The 25,369-nt window shown below is 46.4% G+C and overlaps 1 long non-coding RNA gene across 9 annotated transcripts in view; it reads left to right on the top strand.

Moving 5' to 3' along the window:
- LOC141576265 (uncharacterized) overlaps positions 1–25,369 on the top strand; it is a 28,199-nt gene continuing 2,830 nt past the window's right edge. Inside the window, exons 1-3 of one of the 9 annotated variants that reach the window (XR_012504570.1) lie at positions 1–16,439; positions 18,490–18,595; positions 25,210–25,369. This is a non-coding gene — a long non-coding RNA (uncharacterized LOC141576265). The other 8 variants (XR_012504572.1, XR_012504571.1, XR_012504566.1 and 5 more) reach the window with 8 other exon arrangements.

The following is a 25,369-nucleotide window of genomic DNA, read 5'->3' on the forward strand; positions in this document are numbered from 1 at the left end:
GCGTGCGACCGCGCGCGGGCCTTTTGGGAGTGTAGATTATTCGGAGTTCGACGACTCCACAGCTAACCCTTCCGTGGGGGCTGAATGGCTGTCCGGGTCAGTGGCGAGGCTGGGCGCAGTGGCTGCCGTGCAGGGTGACGGCGCTGTCTTCCTGTGAGCTCTCTCAGCCTTGTTGAGCCCTGGCTCAGTCACGAGTCTCCCTGGGCGCGTGTGGCAGCGCACTGTCAGTCGGACAGATGCGTGCGGTTAATGTCGGGGTCGAGGTCTCTGAGCTTTCTTAGTGTCTCTCCCGGGGAAGTAAAGTATGTCATGCCATTTGGGGGTGTGTACCGCTAGGTATGACATCACAGATGCTGTTTGGGTGCCTTTCAGCTCTCTGATCTCTCAGCCTTTGCAGAGATTGTGGGTGAATGGGATATTTTATCTGTGTGGATTTTGTGAGCCACGGTAGAAAGCCTCTTAGGCATTGTGTGCCTGTATGCCTGGGTGTGCATCTTCTGAGCTTTTGGAAATTTGAGTCCCTGGTTGTGAGATCTCTAGGTATCTGCAGTCCAGAGTATGAGGTCTCTGAGCTGTTTGTGATTCTGGATCCCAAGTTGTGATGTCTCTCAGCTTCTTTTGGGCGGGGTGCAGGGGGATGTTTGTGTTAAGGTGTAAAGTATCTGAGCTGTTTGCGGATCTGTAGGACTGTGAGCAAAAACACTCTGGCTTCATCATATTGCTTGGATTTGGCCCACTTCACCTTCATAAACTGATTATATTAAGATATATTTACCTTTTCCCTTTTGGTTTCTGCTTGAGCAGTTCAGTCCTAAAGCGACTAGGTGCTGCAAGGCAAGGCAAGGCAAGTGTATGCATGTAGAGGCCTCCCAGCTTGGGGAGTCAGAGCGGAAGGAGGATATCCCTGGAGGTTGGGTGGGGAAAGGGCTGACTGGCCCAGGGACTCAAGCTGGAGCGGAGTGTGGAAGTCAAGGGCGGGGGATGGTTCAGCCCAGCGTGTGAGGAGGGCCTCTATGTGGAGGAGGGATGGCTTGTATGCATCGGGATTCATCAACTCAGTAAATGTATAAGGATGGTGGGGGCCACGCCTGTCACTTTTGGAAAAGGGAATTTCAAATACGGAAAGGAAGTAAACAAGAACAAATCCCGAGCTGTTACGGTACTGAAATTAAAGTTCTCCATGAGAATTCTTGGGTTTCAATCAAGATGTGTGCATATGTGGGTCGATTGATAGATACAGATGTATGCGTGTATGTGTACACACATATATCCCTAAATTTCTGGAAACAGCAACATCCCAGTGTCAATAAGTATACCTCCCCCTAGCTTCTAAATACCATTCTCCACAAAATGATGGGTTCCCAAGCTGGAGGAGGGTAAGGATAGATGAGCCTGCCTCAACTTGTCATGTAGTAATAAGGGAAAGTTCAAGGAATGATGGGAAGGTGTCAGAGGGACACAGATCCAGCTTGAAGGCACTCCCAGTGGAAAAACTGGGGACTCTTTTATATCTCTAGCTTTATTGAGCTGTTATTGACATGTTACATGTAAGTTTAAGGTATACAACTGTGATGATTTGATACACGTATATGTTGCAAAATGATTACCAGATTAAGGTTTGTTAACATTATCCCCTCACATCATTACCTGAAAAAAATTTTTTTATTTTGATAGCATTTCAGATCTACCCTCTTACCTTTCAATAGGTAACACAGTATTAGTAATTACAGTCACCATGCTGTACACTGGATCCTCATATCTTATGCATCTTGTAGCTGGAAGTTTGTACCCTTTGACCAGCATTTCCCCCAGCCCCTGGCAACCACCCTTCTAAACTATTCCTGTGAGTTTGACTTTTTTAGATTTCACTTATAGGGGAGAACATAGAATATTTGTCTTTCTCTCTCTGGCTTATTTCACTTAGCATAAAGCCCTCAAGGTCCATTCATGTTGTTGCAAAAGGCAGAATTTCTGTCTTATGGCTGAATAATATTCCATTGTATATGTCACCACATTTTCTTTATCCATTCATCCCTCTGGGGACACTTAGATTGTTTATATATGTTGGTTGAAGCTGCATAGTAAATCTTAAAAGTTGCTGTTACTCCTCCAGTTTTGTTTTTCAGAATTACTTGGCTATTGTAGTTCCTTTGCCTTTCCACAGCAATTTTATAATAAGTTAGTCTGTATGTACCAAAAAATCCTGCTGGGATTTTTATTGGAATTGTATGAAATTGATGGATCTATTTGGGGTGTAGTGACATCCTAATTATATTGAATTTATCAACCCATGAACACAGTATGTGTCTCCATTTTGATAAGTCTTATATTTTTTCAGCATTTTGTAATTTTGAACATAGAGGTCTTGCTTCTGTTTGTCTAGGTTTCGGGAGGGGGGAAGAAGCTATTATAAATGGTACGTGTGAGTCTTTTTAAGAAGTTTTGTTTTGTAATTGTTTATTGCTGGTACAGAGAAATACACCTGATTTTTTGTGTGTGTGTGTTGAGCTTGTATCCTGCAACATTGTTAAAGTTGCTTATTAGTTACAGGAGTTTTTGTTAATAGATTTCATGGGATTTTCTATGTAGGGAATCTTGTCATCTGTGAATTGCAGCAGTTTGATGTCCTCCTTCCCAGTCTAAACCACTTCCTTTCCTTTCTTTCCTTACTAGAGTGGCTAAGACTTCTAGTACAATGTTGAATTCTAGCCGAGGTAAGAGTGGCTATCCTCCTGGCCTTGTTCCTGATCTTAGGGAGAAAACATTTAGTCTTTCTCCATGAAGTAGGACGGAAGGTGCAGGTATTGTTGTAGGTGCTCTATATCAGGTTTTAAAAGCTCCCTTCTACTCCTGGTTGGCTGAGTGTTTTCTTCATGAATGGCTGTTGAATTTTGTCGGATGCTTTCTCTGCATCAGTTGATATGATCATGGAGTTCTTTTTCTTTGGTATGCTGATATGGTGGATTGATTGATGGATTTTTGAATGCTGCACCAGCTTTGCATTTCTGGGATAAACCCCAGTAGATCATGATGTATTATTCTTTTAATATATTGAATTTGATTTGCTATTACTGTCTCTGTTTGATTCTGGTATCAAGGTAATGCTAATCTGATAAACTGATTCAACAAGTGTTCCTTCTCTTCTACTTCCTTGAAGAGACCGTGTAGGGTTGCTGGTGTTTCTTCTTACACGTTTGGTAGGATTTTCCAGGGATACCATCTGGACCTGGAGATTTCTTTCCTGTAAGTTTTTCAACTACAAATTTGATTTTTAGATAGATTCACGTCTATTCAAATGATCTGTTTAGTTTTGAATGAGCTTTGATAATTTGTTCCATTTCACTTAAATTGCCAAATGTAGGTATATAGAGTCATTCATAGGATTCTTGTCATTTCTGTGGGGTCTGTATGTAGCCTGTTTCATGCCTGATGTTGGTAAGCTGTGTCTTTACTTGTCTTTTTTTTTTTTTTTTTTTTTTTTTTGGTCTGTCTGTGTAGAAGTTGATGTAATGTTATCGACCTTTTCAAACAATCAGCTTTGGGTTTCATTATCTCTATTCTTTTTCTCATTTCTGTTCCAACCTCTATTTCTCTTATTCTCCTTGGTTTCAATTGATTTTGAGTTTTTTGGGTTTTTTTTCTAGTTTCTCAAGTAGAAGCTTTCATTACTGATTTGGGTTCTGTAGTCTTTCTACTACAAGCATTTGCTGCTGTACATTTAATGCTGGCACTGCTGCAGCTGCATCCTGCAGATTTTGGTAGGTTGTTTTCTCATTTTCATTTTGTTCAAGATCGTTTCTAACTTCCCTTGATACTTGCCCTTTGGTCCATGGACTATTTAGAAGTGTACGGTTTAATTTTTCTTGTGTTTGGAGATTTTCCTCTTAATTTTTTCTTACTTATTGGTAGTTTTTCTCTTTTGGTCAGACAACATTCTTTATATGATTTCAACTATTTTGCATTTGATAAGATTTGTTTTATGACCCAGGATATAGTGTACTTTGGGTAAACTTCCACATGGCATTGAAAAGAATGTAGTATAGTCTGCCTTGTTATGTGGAGGGTTCTGTGCTTGTCAGAACATCCAGTTAGTTCATGGTCATTCAGTTCATTTATGCATTCGAATTTGCTTTCTGTTTTCAGTATATGTTCAGTATATTGCTATGTTCAGTATATTACTGAGAGAGTCCAGCTACTGTTTGTAGACTTGTTTCAGCTCTTTCAGCTCTGTCTGACTTGGTGCAGATTTCTCTGGGAAATTAGAGCTCTAATGACCTCTTCGTAGGATTTGTATAATGATGGGAAATTAAGTTGTCACTGGATGATTATAGAACATGAGTATATAATTTTTTATTGAGTGATAGTCGCTTTACAAGGCTGTGTCAGTTTCTGGCATACAGCACTATTTTTCAGTCATACATGAATATACATGTCTTCATTTTCATATTCTTGTTCCCCGTGAGGTACCGCAAGATCTTCTATCTATTTCCCTGTGTTATACAGTCTAAACTTGTTTATCTATTCTATATATGCCTGTCAGTATCTACCAATCTCAAACTCCCAGTCTATCCCTTCCCACCCACCTCCCCGCTGGCAACCACAAGTTTGTATTCTTTGTCTGTGAGTCAGTTTCTGTTTTATATTTAAGTTCATTGCTCTTTCTTTTTTTTTAGATTCCGCCTATAAGTGATATCATATGGTATTTTTCTTTCTCTTTCTGCCTTACTTCACTTCTCCAGGGACATCCATGTTGCTGCAAATGGCATTATGTTGTCATTTTTATGGCTGAATAGTATTCCACGGTATAAATATACCACCACTTCTTTATCCAGTCATCTGTCGATGGACATTTAGGCTGTTTCCATGTCTTGTCTGTTGTAAATAGTGCTGCTGTGAACATTGGGGTGCAGGTGTCTTTTTGAATTAGGGTTCCCTCTGGATGTATGCCCAGGAGTAGGATTACTGGGTCCTATGGTAAGTCTATTCCTAGTCTTTTGAGGAATCTCCATACTGTTTTCCACAATGGCTGCACCAAACTGCATTGCCACCAACAGTGTAGGAGGGTTCCCTTTTCTCCACACCCTCTCCAGCATTTATCATCTGTGAACTTTTGTATGATGGCTATTCTGACTGGTGTGAGGTGATGAGTATATAAATGTTTAAAAACATTTCAGGTGAAATTTAAATGCCTAAGAACCTCATCATATGGCTTTTTTTCTTTCTGCTATTAGTTTTGTCAGGTGAAGTAATTCTCCTTCATTAAATTCTGAAGATCTGAATCTGATGAAGATGCGAGAAGTGTTAATAGTCCAGCTTTCCTAGTAACACTTTATTTCTCGTGTAGTTTTCACACTGCCAGTTTTATTGTGTTCAGTGTTTCTACCGCTAATGTCTGTGATTGACCTAACAAAAGGCTGACGGTAGTAATATTTTCTGAGCCGAATCGTGAGGAGATGGCCAATAGTGTTTTCAGATGGAGAGTCTGAGGAAAGGGGCAGAAGGGAGAGAGGGTGGAGTGGGGGTGGGGAAGGTGAGAGTGTGGGGCTGGGGAAGGATACGGTAGAAGCAGAAACAGAAGTGAAGAGACACAAGAGGAAAAGCTCGGGCTCCTGGACTGTGTTTAGCCATGTCTTTATGCACATGTGTAATATGAGGGTCATCGGTTACCCACAGCAACACTGTGAGGTAAGCGTTTTCCATGTTATCGTCCCTTTTTACAGATGACGAGGCTGAGACACGTAGAGGTTTACAGGTGAAGGAACTTACCCAGAGTCACCCAGCCAGCAAGGGCTGAGTCACATTGGTACCCAGGCCAGAGAGAAACAGAGACGTGGTGTCCGGCACCAAACTCTGGAACACACTGCAGCGTCCGGTGTCCCCTGGATCAAAAGGCAGGTGACTGTGTCCAGCAGCGTGAATCAGATCACGCTGGGTCTCTGTATGGATTGAAGGTGACGTCTGTTCAGTGCATGAAAGACTGGGGTGTCATCTCCATATGCACACGTCACAGAGGACGGTTCCCCGTAGGTGTGAAGGTCTATCCTTATCTTTGCTCCTGCTGATGTCAGTCAACATCCTCATCCTTATGGAAAGTAGCGTATCCATAGTATAATGATAAACGGAGCAGTAGATACAACATTATGAAGGCATTACCTCCCCACCCACCTCATCGTTTTTAAAAATGCATAGAAAGAAACCTGGAAGACAAGAGACCACATATTAAGTGTTTTTCTCTTAAATGTGAAGTTCTAGGAAATTTCCAAATAACATTTATTATTCACTTTTTATTTTCTGTACTTCATTATTCCATAGCCAACTTTTCTATTCTAATTTAAAAGTAGTCCTTCTGAAGACCCATTCTCTTAGGTATCTTGACGTTTCAGGATTTAATTTAAAAAAAATGTTTTTATATCTTTGCCAGGTGAAAAACCAGACAGCGCATTGAAAGCGGGAGAATGATCTTTTGTACAGTAGGTGGGGAGCGGCGGGGAGGGGAGCAGAGAGGTCCTGATAGAAGGTTAGGTAAGTCTGCAAGTGTAAACGAGGCCACACAGGATAGAGGCCAAACCCAAATCACACGTGGCACTTCCCTACAGAGAGAGTGGTGTTCTATCCGCATAAGTATCCGTATTAGGACTTCTTAGGCCTTCGCTCTTTTCTGGCTCCCGTGGCTCGGTGGGGCAACACGCAATACTTACAAGGAAGTCCTGCTTTGAGCCAGGCTGTGGGTGAGGGTCGCACCCTCCCCTGCAGCACCGCCCCATTTGTGGGCCATCCGGAGCACTTTTCTTGATGTCTGGGAGCCTGCAGATTCAGAAGGGAAGAGAGGAAGAAGATTCATAGTGCGGTAGGTAGGTCCAGCCCTCCCCCAGTAAATCCATACGCAGAGAGTGAGATGCAGGTGCAGTCATCAGTTGGGAAGGAGCAGAGCTGGATTGGGTGACTCAAGGAGGAAACGTGGAAGTGAATGCAAAGGGGAGAAAACACGTTAAGAGGGGTGAACAGCTACAGTTCCCATTTCTAGTACGAGGATAGGGTGCTCCATTATTGTTGGGAGAGGGCTCCCTGCTCTGAGCGCTGGCAGGGCCTCACTGCACTTGGTGATGAGCATTCTGAGGACCCGCCATCAGCCCTAACTAGGGGGTGCTGAGCATGTGAAGCCAGGAAGGAGTCAGCCTTTACCACCGACAGACACAGAGAGCTTCTTAGGCCTGCTGAAGGTACTGCTGTGGCACCTCAGGGAAGCTCAAAGGTGCCCTGTAGCAAAACCACCAGTGCTTCCTCAGCCTCCTGAACCAGCTCAGGGAGGCTGCCCAGACACTACATACTGATCTGGATGTGCCTGGTGGTAGCGGGTGTGTGTGTGTGTGTGTGTGTGTGTAATGAATATGATCTCTCTGTTTATTTAATGGTTCACCAAGCTCCAGCTGTGGTCAGGGCACTATGCTGGGTGTCTGGGGGATACAAAAAAAAGAAAAAGACACATCAGTGCCTTCATGGAGTTTATGTGAAATCGTGAGACAATAGTGAATCTAACAATCACGCAAATAAACGTGAAAACTGCTGCTGTGATTGGTGAGAGCAGACAGGCACACCCCAGGGCTTCGGAGGAAATGCCCTTAGCCAGATCTTTAGGGAAGTCTTCCCTGAAGAGACATGACTTGTGTTGAAATGTGAATGATGCCCAGGAGTTAACTAATCAAGAGGCTTCAGGAAGAGGGGACAGTCTAAGTGAAGTTTGGAAAATTGGAGGGTGTGAAAGAAGCCCAATAAGAGAGACAAGAGGAAGCTCTGCTTTCCATATGGCTAAAGAGGTGGGCAGGGGCTAGACCACGCCTCGGCGTCCTTGTGTAGGAGTGTAGTCTTTATGTAAAGTCAGGGACAGCTCTGCAACAGGAAGAGAGGGAGGGGAGAGGGCGACAGAGACCGACACACTGAGCGGATGTGAGAGGCGACTTAGAAGGGAGGTTTCACAGTCAGAAGGAGGGAGGCTTTGGACTAGAGCTGATGGGGTGGGCACAGGAAAAAGTGGAAACATCAAGTATTTGGGAAGTAAAATGGGCAGAACTCAGCAAGGATTTGGACTTGAGGTGAAGGAGAGGGAGTTGCAAAAATGGTTATGACTAAGTTTCTGTGTTTACTCATAGGAGTACGATGGAGTTGTCCATTGACATGGGGAATACTAGCAGACGGCCCAGTCTGTAAAGAATTCCGAAATAAGATGTATTTATGAAATCACGGTATAGGTGGATACGGTAACCAATATTTAAATATTTTACCTAAAAGTTCCTTTTCCTTTTTAAAAAAAAGTCAGAGGTATTGAGATAAAATTTCATACAATAAAAGTGAACCTTTTAAAGGACAGTTTGTAGAGTTTTGACAAGCATATACAGTTGTGTAACCACCTCCACAATAAAAATACAGAAGAATATTCCCTTGTGCCATGTGCCATCAGACTCCTTCCTCCACTCCCATAGCCTGGAAACCACTGATAGATTTCTGTGCCTGAAGTTCTGTCTTTTCTAGAATTCCATTCACGTGAAGTCATATAATGCGGTAGGCTTCTAAACCGGCTGTTCTGGCTTGGCATGCTCGGCATGCATCCATGCTGCTGCATGCATCAGTACTTCCTTTTTTATTACCGTGTAGTATTGCTGTGTGTGGGTGTCCCTGTTTTTCTTTCATCCATTTACCAGTTGTTGAGTATTTGGGTTGTGTCTAGGTTTGCTTCATATGAATAAAAGTGCGGAGTGTTTGAGTATGGGTATTTTGACTTGCTTTCATCCCTCTTGGGTAGAATTGTCTAGGAATAGAATTCCTAGGTTGTATGGTAAATTTACGTATCTTTGAATCTAAACTGTGTCCTCTGGAGACAACAGACAGTTGGATCTTTTTTTTTTTCTTTCATCCAGGATGTCAACGTCTGCCTTGTGATTGGGTTCTTTTATCTGTTCACGTTTCATGTTGATGCAGGCTGAAGCCTGCTGTTACACATTTTTCCCCGTGTGTCTCATGTGTTTTTGTTCTCTGGTTCATTTACTGCTTTCTTTTGCATTAGATGGATAGTTTCTAATGTAGCATTTTAACTTCTTTACTGATTTTTTCACTGTTTTTTAGGTTATTGCCTTAGCTGTTCCAGGGCTACCATAAGCATTTTAATTGATCACAGTCAGCTTCAGATGTATACGAATTCTAATGAGATAGAGAAACATTACTCCTATGTTGGTCTCTTCCCATTTCCCTCTTTTCCTCGTATTGTTACATATAGTACATCTATAACGGGTACATCCCATTAATATTCTTATCATTATTACATTATACCGAATGTTACATCTTTAGAAAGCTGGTATAAGACAGAATATCAAGTATATTTCTAACTTCTGTTATATTAACCTTCTTTGTCACTATTTCAGCTTCTTTTCATTTGTTCTTGTGGATTTGAGTCACCATCCAGATTTGTTTCCTTACCTCATACAGTTTTGCTCCCAACCACCGCCTCTGTGCCGTTATTGGCAAATATATTACATTATATATGGTATTGTGACAACAGTCAATTATATGATGTTGTTTTATACAAGTGCTTTTTATTTTCCTTATTTTATTATTTACTTTTTATTTCACTTTTTAACGCCGTTCTTGTGGTATGGTTCCTGTAGAGTAAAGTACACATACTTCAGATATACAATGTGATGAAGTTTGATAGATGTATAAACCAAAGAACCCACCATCACAGCCAAGATAGCGAACACTGCCATCACTCCCCAACAAGTGAAAATTTCAAATTCTCCATTTATCACTTCCCACACCCTTTACCCTCTGGTGACCATAAGTTTGTTCTCTATGTTTGTGAGTCTGTTTCGGTTTTGTAGGTAAGTTCATTTGTGTCCTTTTTTTTTTTTTTTTTAGATTCCGCATATAAGCCATATTACATGGTATTCTTATTTCTCTTTCTGTCTTCACTTAGTATGACATTCTCCAGGTCCATCCATGTTGCTGCAAATGGCATTATTTTATTCTTTTTCATGGCTGAGTAGTATCCCATTGTATAAATACACCACAACTTCTTTATCCAGTCATCTGTCCATGGAGTTTTAGGTTATTTCCATGTCTTGGCTATTGTAAATCGTGGTGCTGTGAATATCAGGATGCATGTGTCTTTTCAAATTATGTTTTCTTCTGGATATATGCCCAAGAGTGGGATTGCTGGATCATGCGGTAAGTCTAATTTTAGTTTTTAAAGGAAATCTCCACACTGTTTTCCACAATGGCTGCACCAGACTGCATTCCCACCAACAGTGTAGGAGGGTTCCCTTTTCTCCACAGCCTCTCCGGCATTTATCACTTGTGGACATTTTAATAATGGCCATTCTGACTGGTGTGAGGTAGTATCTCACTGTAGTTTTGATTTGCATTTCTCTGACAATTGGTGATGTACAACTGCTTTTTACATACGGGACGAAAAGAGTAAAAATGTGTATTCATAAAGTCATTTGCACTTGTATAATTACCTTCACCTGTGCTCTTTGGTTTTTCATGGGGATGTGAATTAACATCTGGAGTCACTTACTGCAGCCTGAGGAACTTCTTGAGTTCTCCTTGTGAGCCAGTTCTGCTAGGAACATAATTCCTCACTTTTTGTTTTTCTGGGAATGCCTTTATTTTGCTTTCATTTCTGTTCCTTTAAACCACTTACTTGTGGTATGCTTGACACGTAAAAAGCCGTACATATTGCATAGGTACTTCTCCATGAGTTTGGGAATATGTATACACCTGTGAAATCGTCACCACCATTAATAGACGAAACTGCGTTGTATTTTCTGTACGCTAGCAGTGAACACTCCAAATCAGTGATGAAGAAAACAATTCCAGTTGTAATATGATCGAAAGAACATATACTTAGGAGTTAATTGAACCAAAGAGGTGTAGGAGTTGTACACTGAAAATTACAAAACACAGTTAGTAGAAATTAAAGCAGAAGTAAATGAGAAGACATTCTGTGTTCATGAACTGTTAAGATGGCAGTGTTCCCCAAACTGATCCAGACATTCAGCACAATCCCTATTAATATTCTACCTGCCTTTTTTTAGACGTTGAGAGGCTGATCCTGAAGTTCATATAGAAATTCCAGGGACCCAGAATAGCTTAAACAATCTTACAAATGAAAACCAAAGTTGCAGGACTCATACAGTCCAATCTCAAAACGTATAGCAAAGCTCTGCTTAGCAAGACAGTGTGGTACTGGCGTGAAGGTAGACATGTAGATCAGTGGAATAGAATCGAGAGTCAAGGACTCAATCCATGTATCTGTGATGAGTGACTTTTTGACAACAGTGCCAAAAGAACTGAATGGGAAAGAACAGTCTTTAGTAAGCCAGAAAGAGAAAGAAAAATACCATATGAGATCGCTCATATCTGGAATCTTAAAAAAAAAAAAAAAAAAAAAAAAGAACATAAATACAAACCAGAAACAGACTCATGCACATAGAATACAAACTTGTGGTTGCCATGTCGGAGTGGCGTGGGAAGGGATAGACTGGGAGTTTGAAATTTGTAGATACTGAAAGGCACATGTAGAATAGATAAACAAGACTGTACTGTATAGCACAGGGAAATGTATACAAGATCTTGTGGTAGCTCATGGCGAAAAAGAATGCGACAATGAATATATGTATGTACATGTATAACTGAAAACTTGCAGTCTATACTGGAAATTGACACAACAGTGTAAACTGACTATAACTCAACTTAAAAAAATAAAACAGTCTTTTTAGCAAATGGTACCAGGACAACTGGATATCCACATGCAAGAGACTGAATTTGCCTTCCAGCCTCATACTGCAGACACAATTAGTCAAAGTGGATCAGAATCCAAATGGAAGTGCTAACACAATAAAGCTCCTGGAAGAGAGTATAGGAGTCAGTCTTTATGACTTTGGTTTAGGCAGTGGATTTTGATGTGACACTAAAAGCACAGGTAATAAAGGAAAACTTAGGTAAAAGAGACTTCAGCAAGAAATGTGCTTTACAGGGTACCATCCTAAAGTGAAAACACAACTCAGAGAATGCGGGAAAATATTCGTAATTCATATTTCTGGTAGGAACCACGACCCAGAAAGTATAAAGGACTCTTAGAAGCTAATAATAAAAGACCAAGAACCCAATTAACAATGCACTCAGCAGCTGAATAGACGTTTCTATAAAACATACACAGATGTTCAGTAAGGACATGAAAAGATGCTTGAAAATATTAGTCATAGGGAAGCCAAGATGGAAAACAATGAATTACAACATGATACCCGCTAGTAAGGATATAATTTTTAAAATGTAAGTAACAAGTGTCTGGGAAGATGTGGGAAAGTCTAAATCCTCAGTGGCAGGGTGTATAGCTCAGTGGTAGAGTGCATGCTTACTTAGCATGGACGAGGTTCTGGATTCAATTGCCAGAAGTGCCATAAAAATTTTTTTAATTCTTAGACACTGCTGGTGGGAATGCAGAATGTTGCAGCTGCTGTGGAAAACAGGTTGACAGTTCCTCAAAGTTACACACAGAGTTGCCATGTGACTCAGCCATTCTATGCCTAAGTATGTCCCAAATTGTGTGAAAACATAAATTCACATAAAAACTTTTGCATACAGATGTTCCTGGCAGCATCAATCAACAATCAAAGAGTGCAAGCAGCCCAAACGCCAACCAACTAATGAATACAGTTTGAAATACAGTGGTATATCCGTATAATAGAATATTATTCAGCCATCAAAAAGAACAGAGGACTGATACATGCTACAACATGGATGAATCTTGAACACATGAAGCAAAGTGAAAGAAGGCAGACACACAAGGCCGCCTAGTGCAAGATTCTGTTTTTATGACATGTCCAGAGTAGGCATCTCCATAAAGACGAAAGCAGGTTAGTGAGTGCCAGGGGCCGGTGGGAGGGGACGTTGCGGAGAGACTGCTCACGTTCTGCGATTATGTATTGGGGTTGGTTGCACAGCATGGTCAATATGGTAAAAACCATTCAGAGGGTGAGTATGCTACTTGCATGACAGTTGAATAAAAATTTTTTTTAAAGAAAGGGATGTACCTTGGGATATGCTTTGGGCCATTGTGGGAAATAGAGTCAGCCACACCAGAAGGAGCAGTAAGCACTCCAGATCTTGCCTCCATCAGTTTGATCACCAGATGCGACCACTGGAGTCAGTTTAGGTGTTTCCCTCTATTCTGTGTTTTCTGCATGGAAAAACATCACGTAGACACACGCACCCAGACGCTGGTGAGTAGGAGTACTTCTCGCTTCTCATTTAAAAACTTCTCTGGCCAGTCAGAGTGGTTCCCCTCGTTGTCTTTCACAGCTAGTGGTGCTCCGTGGTATAATACGAACACTTCATCTCTCACTTACCCTTCCACTGGTCAGTGCCTATTACTGGACATTTAGCACTCCCCCCACCCCCAGAAATTTGCTGCTGTCACTGTACACACAGCTCTCTGCAGGTGTGAATATTTCTTTAAGACACTATAGCAGTGGAACTGCTGGTCCAAAAAATCCTTTGGCTAAACAGACATCTCTCGAGTCCCGACTGTGTGCCTCACACTATTCTAAATGTGGAGGGACACTGCAGAATACGACTGACACGTGTCCCTCTTCATGAAGCTGAGGGTGGGTGCAGGATGGAGTTTAAATTTTGATGGATGCTGCCACAGAGCCGTGCAAAGGTGCTTTCCGAACTCACACTTGCCTCAGTGGGGCAGGGGAATGAATGTCCCTTTGCTGGCACCCAGTGCCATTCGTGTGGTGACGGCTCTAGGCAGGTGGCTGGACTCTAAAGAGCTTCAGGTCTGCAGCTGGAATGATGGGCATGCGAGGAAGTGAGCTTCTCCGCGGCATCTCACACCCTCAGTTGTGAGATGACAAAGTTTATTTGACACAGGATGGCAGGTGTCTGACCCTTTGGTGGCTCTGCCTACCGAGTGTGTCATCTCTGACCTGGCTATAAGTCTGTGTGCCAGGGATTGAGGCTGCTGGAACTTTGGGAGTTTATGGTGTCTCAGGCTGTGAACGCTGGGCTTGGTGGGATTTGGGGTACCACAGTCTGAGGTCTCTTCGATGCTGGCTGCACGTAACGTTGTGAGCGAGCTCTCCACCTCCACGGCGCCAGTGCTCTGAGCTGTTTGTGTGTGTCTGTGCCCGGGGGTGTGAGCTCTGTGATTGTGTGGCTTCTGTGTCCAGGCTGTGAGGCCTGGGAGCTATTGGGTTTCTGCATTGCAGGTTATGAAGTTGCTAAAATGCATGTAGACCTGTCATGTCTGAGCTGATTTTGTGTCTCTGGCCTCATCGATCGAGCCCGTAGGAGTTTCAGTTCACTGGATTGTTTGGTGGTGTGTGTCCAATGGAGTGAGGTCCCCTCGCTGCTGTTTTGTGGGTCTGTAACTGAGTTTAGCATGTCATTGATGTCTTTGGGGTTTTGTGACTCATAGTGTGCAGCCCCTGGGGTATTTGTGAGTCTGTATTCAGAGTATGATGCTGCAGAGCTGGCGGGAGACTGGGGTCCCAGAGTGAGGTCTGCTCTGTCTTTGGTTCTATGTTCCAGAGGTTGAAACCTCTGAGTCCCTGGGGTGTTTTATGCCGATTGAGAGACTGTCATTTGCCAGAGTTCCGACGTGAGGTGTTGCGACCTCTTCCTGATGTTTCAGTGCGACAGTTTCCCAGAAGGAAAGGGAGAGGTTGATTGATCTGAGTTGAGTTGACTGTGGACTCGTCCACTGCCACTCCCATCAGGAGGACATGGAACACACCTGGGGCAAGTCACCTGAATGTTGGGGGAAGGGATGTAAAACTTCCCCTTGCTTTGCAAACATAAAGAAAAGCCTGACAAGTGAAAGTAAGAGGAGAAAGAAGTACTGCAGCTGCTGAAACCGAAGCCTTTCACACTAGCACACCCAAATTAATCGAAAATTGTGAACTTGTAAGTGTTTCATAAACAGCAATGATTTATTTTTCATTAGCATGTCGAGAATCAAATTCAGGTCTAAAGTAAAGCCTCAACGTTGAAAATGTCTAACTTCCTTTCAAGTTCGGTGTTTGAAAGTTGAAATAAAGCCAGGTGACTCCTGAGTCCCAGATCACGGAGCTGCCGGGCAGGAGGCGTGGTGGAGATGGACGCGGGCCCAGTGTGAGGCCCTGTCCCAAGGGAGAGGAGACACGACCCGACCCGCACGGGACTCACAGCCTAGTGGGGGAGGCACCCCTGTTGCTGCAGGCAGCAAATATTCATCGAGGGCTTTCTGCGTGCCAAGCACTGCTCCCTACGTGGGACCCAAACAACAGAAATCCCCGCCCCGGACTTTACGGTCCCTGAAGGGGAAGGGGTAGGCGGCAGGCGTAAACCCTCATCGTAACAACTGAGGAAGTTGTACAGTGCCTTAGAAGGTGATGCTGCTGTGACCAGAAAACAATGTAAACCCTGGGACGGGGCCTGGTAATGTGAGGAGCTAGCGGGAGAGCTGCAGGTTAGACCGCTGACCAGAGCCACCAGGGTAGGCTTCATGGAGGAGGTGACATTTTGACAAAGACGTGAAGGGGAAAGGAGTGAGCAAAGCAGACGGCTGAGGTCAGGACGTTGCAGACAGAGGGGACAGTTGGGGAAAGTGCCACAGGCAGAGGCTGCCAGACAGTGCAGACTCCACCAGGAGGCCGGGCAGCTGAAGACAGGGAGTGAGAGGCAAACGGAATGCGGGGATGAGATCCTGCATCTGCTTGGTCGGCTGACCGGAAAGGACCACCAGGGGTCACAGATGCTGAAGGACAGGCCTGTGCCAGGCTGCGGAGGGAGGCAGAGGAGGGACACGGGGAAGAGCAGGCGGCGTTGAGGCAGGGTAAGCGAGGAGCTCGGAGGGCAGCAGAGGGGCAGCTACGAGTGAGGCTGACGGCCTCACCTGGACGCCACATGCCCTCCCTACGTGCATTCACGGCCCCGTCTCCATGGACACCTGTGCCCTGGGCACAGCATCACACACCTCAGTAGCAGGCTGAGTTCATTCAACAGTCCATCGATTGGACTCCGGCCACTTGGTACTTGGTAAATGTTCGGTGTACTGACTGGTGCTCCAGGTGTCTGGGCCCAAGGTGCACTGTGAGGCCAGAACTGCGGCTGATGGGGCAACGGAGTGACCCACGTGTGTGTGATGAACGTTGCCGCCTCTTTTATTAGGACTTTCCGGAATTAGGGACGGTATGAAAGATGCAGCCCTCCACCCCTCTGAGGGTAGAGAATCTTACTCCCCAGATGTCTTATTTATGCCGCTGTCCTCTGTCGTTTTTAACACAGAGATAACTGTTCCAAGAAGAGCAACCGTTTATTGACCAAATACCTAGGGTCAGGGTCCTCAGATCATTGAAGAAACATGTTTTAAGCTCCACCCGGACACTACACGTACTCAGGTACTGTGGCCAGCCTGGGGATGCAGGGATGATGTGGGCTGGAACCCGCAAGCAGCGGGACGCCACCTGCTGTGTGAGGAGAGCTATGGCAGGATTTAAGTCATAGACCCTAGGAGCACAGCAGAGCGCAGGTGACTCCTCCCAAAGTGTGATGGGGACTCGCGGGGGAGGAAGTGTGGAGGTTTGGTCAGGACACCCTTCTCAGGGATGGGGAGGTTCTTGAGGTAGGACGTTTGTCCGCATTTTACAGGCACACAAGCTGCAGGACGCAGACACGAAGACGGGTAGAGGCAGACTTCTGTTCCCAGTCTGTGGGGCTGCAGACCACCCGGCAGCTGGGTCATGTCCAGAGTTCTCATTGCCGCCCCAAAGCACTTCCTCTGCTCCTGCTCGCCTCTGGACCCCTAATATCTGGGAAACAGGCCGAGACTGGGGGCGACATACCCAGGGGTCGGGGGTGATTGCAAAAGCCTATTCCATATGGCAAAGTGCCTCCCGCAGGGGAAGTTCAAGTCCTGCCTGGCTGTTGGCTCTGAGGCAAGGCTTTCCTGCCAGTGGTCTCCGGTTTTTGGCTTCAGGGCAGCTCCTCTGAAGGCAGATACAGATGGTCTTAGAACCTTTCAGGGTGGCTTTACCCTGCTGGGTGCCTGCATTTCACAGGTGGATGTGGTATTGGGACAGCGATGACCCTCCCGTCCTGGAACAGTATCTGCATCTCGGCAACTGAAACACAAGCCAAGTGTGTTGTGACAGCAAAGAAGCCTGGCTTTGGAGTCAGGCAGAACCGAGGCGTGACTCCCAGATCCACCCTTTACTGCACCAGCGACCTAACCTCTTTCAGCTTCTTCCCTTGTCCACAGAAACTGGGCGCTGACACTTACCTGTCTGGGATTTGGGGAAATGAAGCCATATATGCCCAGCTGACATGAGCTCAATACCTAGGCTCCAGGCAGAGCCGTTGACCCTGTGACCCGTGTTAGGGACACAGTAGTGTGGAGGGAGGGAAGCATGCCAGGGGCCCTGGGAGTCTACTCCGCCCTCTGCCTGGGGTAGGCGGTGGGGTAGTGCTGGTGGAGCTGGTGCCGTTCCCATCCTTTTTGTTGTCTTTACAGCCCAAAGGCACAGACTTCATTTCATACTTGGATGTGCTCTGCTCAGAGGAGTCGTAGTGAACGAAGTGAATCATCACTGTTGAGTCTGTAGCGGGTACAGCCAGCTGTGGGTGCACTCTCTCCACCGGATCTGATAGGAGCGGGCTGTTTCCTCCAGGGGTTGACGGCCCCTGGCGGGGACATCTAAGGAGTAGCCCGAAGGCACTGTCCCATTCCCTTAGAGGGTCCCCCATACTGAAGAGGCAGCTGAGCCTTGTCTCTTTGATGACCACAGGGACCAGGACATCAGATCCCTTGCGGGGGAGGAGGGTACAGCTCAAATGGTAAGAGCATGTGCTTAGCGTTGCACGAGGTCCTGAGTTCAATCCCCAGTGCCTCCTCTAAAAATAAATAAACCTAATTACCTCTCCCTGTCCAAAAACAGAAAAACAAAAAACCCTTGCAAAGGGACAAGCATTTAATATATTGTCCTAACAGAATACTCAGGCTATCAACTATAGTGGAGAATAATGACAGTCCCATGGGTAGGGCAGTTGAAGGCCTGTTCCATTTACAGAGTCACAGACACCATAAAGTTACAGACTTTTCCCCAGCTTTGGGCTGATTCCCTCCTCACTGTGAAGCAGGTGGTCTCCCTGGATCCCTTTATGCAGTTTTTTTTTTTGAAAACTGCAGCCCAGTTCCAAACTCCATATTCAAATGCAACGGTGGGCCCATCTAAAATGAGGGGAGAGCTTTGCTGTCTGTATCTGCCTGTTCTTAGCAAGGAAGCCTTTCCCAGAAACACTCGGCCATCAGATTGCATTTCAAACCAGCTCATTGTGAACCGGAGTAAAACGAGTGTCCATCTGGGAAATGAATAATGAAATCTCCATCACGTTCCACTCGGTAAAAGTATAAATCTGTTAACTGTGGCTTTTCCTCCACGGCCTCCCCAGGTAAAACGGAAATTCTCTACCTAACCGGACAGTGGAACCCAAGAAGGAACCACGCAGATGAGGAGGGAGGAAGGGCATGCCAGATGGAGGGAAGACCACGTGCGAGGTTGTGAAATCTGCAGCTGGGCGTGGGGTGGCTGGGGGAGGGAGGGCGAGTGTGAACACCCCGGCCACATGATGAGCACAGAGATTCTGGGTGGCGGGAGTATCAGGTAGGAGTTGGAGCAGAAGGAGGGAGTCTGGTGAAGATCAGGCCTTTGGGGACAGGCAAGGCTTGCTGTGCCCAGTCTGGGAGGCTGCAAGTCTTCCTAAGAGCAGCAGGCAGCCCCCACCGAGTTTTGAGCAGGGGTGGCCTCCCCAGGTTGGGACTTAAGAAACGTTCCTCACGCTGTGGGCTAGAGAATGGGCGACAAAGGACCCGGATTGCTGGTGCTCCCCTAGGAGGGAGAGGAGGGTCAGCTGGACCAGGGCATTCACTGTTGTGACAGAGAGAAGTGTCAAGATCTTCCATAGGAAGACCTAGGAGGCGGAAAGGAGGGGCTCCGTGATTGAGCAGCTGGTGAGACAGAGGCAGTGATCAAGGATGGCTTTAAGGATCTCTAGCCTAAGCAGCTGGGGAGAAGGCTGCCTTTCACTGACTTAGGCAACAGTAGAGGAGGTGCAGATGGGGGGAGGGAGCAATTGGGGGGAATGAGTTACTTTGGACATGGTGAGAATTTCTTTCTGTGGGACTGAAACGCGTATTAGCTGAATGACCTAGAGGACCTGACCTATCCTCTCTGTGCCCAAAACACCTCCTCAGTGATGGGGGAATGATACCGATCATTAAGGAAAATGACTACTTTCTGTTTCATTTCTTTAGTCTTGGAGAATGTTCTCCTTTCCCACAGCAGAGTGCCGTTTTACTGTCAGGCACTCCCTCGGCAAAAGCAGACTTCTCCACTTCTCCACATGACTGCCTGGTTTTACGTATCTGCTTTGTGTCTTTTCACCTTGCTGCGTGTATCGCCAACACTAAAGGAACCATAAATAAATTCAAATAGCAAGTGTTTATTATCACGTGCATGCAGTATGGCAATCCATCAGCGTGGCTACCAGAGAAACAGCCCCCTTCAGACCCCCCAGGCTCTCTCCTGTAGCCCCTCACTCCCTGCAGGGTGTAGGCATCGGGCCCTGGGGAGCAAGGTTTTCTAACACTTGTCTTCCTTGTGAAGTCATCTCTGGTGTCCCAGAGGTTGTCCAGCACTTGATGAGTGCAGTCTCCCTGCGGGCCTGTCATGCGACTGGGGAAGGCTGTATTTCAGGAGGGGATTGGGGTGGATATGTGTTTCTGGAAACCATCAGTGTAGCTGCCTAGCAGGGAGGGGATGAGGGCACAGATTCCTAGATTTGCATCAAGGCCCCACCGCTCATTCCATCTGTGACTCTGGGCAGGTTACTTAACCTCTCTGCAGCTCAGTTTCCTCAACTGTAAGATGCGAATGATGATCCTATTCTGGGTGAATGACTCATTTTTGCCTCCTTCATTTAGATCATGAAAATATTGCCTTTTTATACCTAGGAAGTGCTGCTCAAGTGTCAACAGGTTGGGGGGAAAGGCGGGCCAGTGTGGCAGGTGGCAAAAGAATTCACCAAAGACAAAGAAAAGTTTCCAAGACAAGGAAAGTTGAGTAGATTCGCTGCTGTAACAACAGTGGGCCACACAGATGAGAGGTGCCTTGGGGAGCGCCCAGGGTGAACGTGCAGGATCTTTTACTGGGGGCAAGGGGCTGTGAACACAAAGGGTAGAGGGCTGTACGATCAGTTCATGCACAGGTACCCGACTGGTTGTCAGTGAGGTGAGACTTGCCATGGGCAAATCTGAATAACGGGATTTAGGACTCTGCAGTGAGGCCTGTCCAGCTAAGGTACTGGGAGATTAGCCATTTCCGGGCAGCCGTTAGTTTAGTTAGGGCAAACACGCATCAAGGAAGATGTTTTTATCTTATGCAAGTGCAGGTACGCAGAGGGTCCTGAAGTGGGGAGTGGGGGTTAAGGATGCCAGTCAGCTCCAGGCATTCAGAGAGCCCAGGAGTGAGGGTGTTTTATGGTCTTCAGTGTGACTTTAGAGAGCTCCAGCCAGCTCCACATAGTCATCCAGGTCCAGAAGGGAATCTCTGCTCATAGACTCCCCTGCTTGGACAGGCATGAATGATGCCTGGCTCATTTTTACAACGCTAACAAGGTTGAACTTCACCTGAGCCCTAAAAAAGCCACAGTAAAGAAACGTCTGTTGATGTGTTCCCGAAATGGCTTACCGCAAAGGACCACCCTTCTCCTCATGATTTAGATAAGGCTTCCCAACAGTCAGGCGGGTGACTCCTGAGCTTACCAGCTGTGGGGCAAGGACTTTCTCCTTTTCCTGAAAGGTTGGACACAGACCCTGCAGCTCCCTGTTTTTTGTCTCATGAACGGTAAGTGACAGGAAAAGTCAGTCCTCCTGAAACTAGCCAGACACAAAGATAAACGTGTCCTGTTCAGCTGACTGAGACTTCCCCTGACGCGTCCCCACCTACAGATGCCCCCGGTGTACCTTGTCTGCTGCTCCCGGTGCAGTACAAGGCAAAACCGCCCTGCTGCCACCGTCCGCTGTTCAGATCTGGGGTGCTCTCTGGATTGCACCAGGAACTATAGTCAGCCTCTTTATTGGTTTGTTTCTTGTCTTTTGTCTTTCCGACTGTGATGTCAGGAAAAAGTCCAGTAAAGTACCTGGACCTGTCAGGAAAAAGTCCAGTAAAGTACCTGCTGCTCACGTGGGCAGGCAGTAACACGCAAATGGTCAGGCAGTCAGGGAGGAGCCTCTCTTTTCCATCCCTGTACCCCGCGCCCATGTGCACCTTCTTTGACGGTCACTTCGGCCACCCAGAAACTCCCTGTGACTCCAGAAGGGATCCTGTCTTCCAGTCCTGAGGTTCTGGGAGCCACGCCCTGGTGCAAGGCCTTGAGGGGAAGGCTTCTTGGAGAGGATTCCAACCCAGCACCTGCAACCCAGCTACCCCTGCCCCTGGGGAGTAAGCCACTCCCCGTCAGGCCCCTCCAGGCTTCCTTGCTGTCCACTGCAGCCCAGGGGCTGCCAGAGAAGAACCTGCCTCTATAGGAGGTGTCTATTCCTGTGACAAGGGGTGCAGGCCCGCAGACTCCTCCTACCCTGAGGCCTGGAGGGGATGGGGGGGTGGGGGTGAGGGGGTGGGTAACCTCTCTAGGACCCCGGAGGACACTCCTCTCAGTGGTCTTAGCCCTTCTATTCCCGGAAACTACACTTTACTGCCAACGCTAAGGATGGGAGGCCATGAACTGGCGGAGGGATGTCAGGAACCTGAACCTGAGAAAGAACGTTCCAGGGACAGAGAGAGACACCAACGCACACACCGAGAGAGAGAGGTCTCCCTAGGACAGGGCAAGTGCGCCTTAGTGTCACAGGACCAAAATCCTCCGGTCAGGGGTGATCCGTGCTGCACTCTAGCTGAGAGCCGCTGTTATTCTCTTCAGCATCAGAATTGTTCTCTGACAGTCTGTGTACAGTGTTATCTCTCGGTTAGGGGTTCCCATTTTTAAGCCGAGAGTGATGATATTGAAACTTCCTGTGGACCTTGGTCGACCCCCAAGATAACTGGACTAGAATCAGTGTTCAGCGGGTTCAAAAATAGTCTGTTTCCTTGGCACCCCCTCCCTCCCCACCTCATCTCCCACCTCAGGACATTAGACGACATAATTGAAGTGTTTTCAAGGAAAACTGTTTCCTGTATTGAAATCGCACGAGAAATTCTTTCTAGAGAACGTGTGAGGGAGAGGTCTTGCTGTGTCGTAGGAATAGACTTGCTTGTAAGAGGCTCCGTGGTTCCTGCTCTGGTGTGCAATTGTTTTGACAACTTGTATCACATAGCCGAACAGCAGCAGTGAAGAATAATTAGAAAAGGAAGGCATGTTTGCCTGTCCGGTTTGCAGGAGTACAGCCGGCCCTAGAAAGCAGACATCTGCTGTGATCAGAAATTTGGGTTCGTGATTAGTTAGTTAGGGGTTTCCATTTGCATTTCCAATAAGACTTGCTTATATGGACATACCCCTATTGGATGTATTAGATATGTGTTTTGGGGGTGGATGTGTTGCTAATTTTTTTTTTTTTTTCAAAAATAGAGAAGGAAGGGCTTTGCTTGCCTGAGTCTCTTAGGGCACCAGCAATAGAGAAAAAGGATTAAAAGAAAGGATTTCCACAATTTAAGGAGCACGGCGTCAACAACTCCCTACCAAAGGGGCCGTGTCTCCTACCTAGAAGGTCTTGTCACTCAGTGACGTGTTTTATGAATGGTTGTTTTAGGGAAGCAACGGTTCTACTGTTTTTAGTTGGATATTGGCTGCACTTAAAACTGTACTTGAGATTGCGTGAAATACATAAGTAAAACTGGAGACTGGAGAGATCCATTTCCTGTACCCAGCACGTGGGTGCAATACTAACTCAAGGTAAATGTTCAGTTTGGGCAGGGCCCATGTGCATGGCAAGGAAAAGCTCTGTTTATACAGCGGAGAGGTCTGATGTGCTAAAAGGTAATCTATCCTTTGGTCAGCAGATTATTTATGAATTTAAGGAGGAAGGCAAGCCAAGGTCATGTATAAGGTGATGAATGCAGATAAAAAGGGGTGACAACAAGGAGGGAGGGAGTAGCTCAAGAGCTAGAGTGCCTGCTTAGCATATACAAGGTCCTGGGTTCAATCCACAGTATCCCCTCGAAAACCAAATATGCAAACTTAAATACCTCCCCCTCCCCCAGGACAATAGATGAAACAATTCTTTTTAAAGTGTGACAACATTAAGAGGGGGAGATTGGCGTAATGAATAGTGCAGAGAACTTTGTGTTTTAGCAGACGTATGTAAAAAATGGTCACCACCACCACCTGGCTGTGTCACCTTGAGTGACTTGCTTACCCTCTCTGATCCTCAGTTATCTCATCTGCTAATGGGGACAATAATACTAGATAATATTCCAGCCCCAGGCGAAGCTGTTCCTGACCAGCTGCGCTCCGGGCTCTGCTCTGTGTCCCAGCATCCCCTGGCTCACGCCCGCCACAACTCTCCTCACGCTTGTGTCACCACTGTCTTCAGGAGGGCTCCCTGCCCACTGGACTGCGAGCTCTCTGAGGACCGTTTTCCTGCAGGGAACATTCCTGTGTGCACAAAGTCTGCCAAAGCCCAGGTCCTGGAGCCTGGTGCCCCGCAGGCGCTCAGAACCCGATAAATCCTGTGAGTGATGATGGGGCGAGGTGCTCGCACAGAGTAGCGTATCTGCCGTGATGCCACCAATATGTTTGTTGGAAACGAAATATTGGAAATGAGTGGCTAGAACACATCTCTCGGCTTCAATTTCTGTTGATCCAGGCGGGTGGTTTCCTTTGTCTCCACACTGTGAAGAAGCTTCTCGTACCAGTGCAACAGCCCCTGGTCCCCCTTAGCAGAGCACACGGCTGTTATAGCAGCTGTTTCTCAACGGAAAACATATATTGTCAGTGAGCAGACACCGAAAAGCCTCTGCTTAAATTTCTGTTCCTTCAAGAACAGAGGTGAGGGACATCGGGACTTCTCTCCTAATCTTTCCTGCCTGGAATCTCTGCATCGTTCCTGGGCATTCCATGGCCAGGGAGACGGTGGATCGCTGTCCTTATCTCCTGTGTAACGGCTCCCGTGATGCATGTGGTTACTCTCACACCCTGATGTCTGTCTCTTCTCCCTACCTTGTTATTGGTGAGATATGCAGTGTCTCTGTAGCGTGAATGCCTTGTTGGTGTCCATGTGCTTCTGTGCCATGTTATTGGCTGGCTGCCCCCGGGAAGAGCACCGGGTCTGGTGGAATGCATGCGTGCTAAACTGAGGCCCTGCTTTGAGGATCTGAGGCCACACACAGTGTGGAGAAGTGATGCAGACCTGGAACTCTGGGAATCACGGTTGTATTGTATTTTTTGTGTCGGCTACTGTGACCTGATGAGCTACATGTAGGTAAATGCTCTCCTGCTCCCAAACATTGAGTATTGCCCCTTGAAAGAAGTTCTGACGGGTTGCATCATTGTCCACAGCAAGTAAATATGCGTATAGAAGGAAACTAGCTTCAGAATTCAGGTTTGTTCATCCAGATTGTTTTGTTCTCTGTCAGCTCTGAGATCAGTACCTGTAAATCCCAGAGCATCAGATCTGAGTTAATCATGAGGCGCTCTCACTGTGCAGATATGGAACGGGAGGGCAGGGGGCTCCAGAGAACACAATCCAGTCAGTTTGTGGCCCTGCAGCAGGACCAGCCTTCACATCATCCAGATGGAGAGGACGGACGGAGTCCTCCGGCCCGCGGAGTCTTGGAAGCAGGGCCCGCTGTCCACAGCAGGTGGTCCTGCAGGAGCTGCTGGGGGCCGTGGCTTAGGGGCTCCACGGGACAGTCCTCGGCGCCTGGGCCCGGCGACCCTGAGTCAGAGCGTGTGCGTAGCCGTTTCCTGCCTGCTGTGTGAGAACCAGAGAGCTCGTCACTGAGTGATTCAAGGGTCGTCTTGGGAGTTAGACATGTGCCCCTTCATTTCAGGAGGCAGGAATAATGAAATCGACTTGCTTCCCACACTCAGAGGCCAAGGATGTGTACCTGGCAAGTGCCCATGCAATTCTTCTGACCTGAAAATAAGTTCTACTCTCCGTCACTGTGCTTCTAGGTATCCCCAGAGCTGTATTACTGCTGAAACCTAGGAGACTTTCCCTGACTGAAGTGGCGGAAGACAGGTACCTGTATTGGACTCTGAACTTGTGATCTCATCAGAGAGCTTGGGAGCTCAAGCGACCGGCCAGGCTTTCCTCCCAGCTCGAGGGGAGAAG

This window comes from Camelus bactrianus, chromosome X (genome assembly GCF_048773025.1).
Source record: "Camelus bactrianus isolate YW-2024 breed Bactrian camel chromosome X, ASM4877302v1, whole genome shotgun sequence".
In the NCBI taxonomy this organism is placed as follows: domain Eukaryota; kingdom Metazoa; phylum Chordata; class Mammalia; order Artiodactyla; family Camelidae; genus Camelus; species Camelus bactrianus.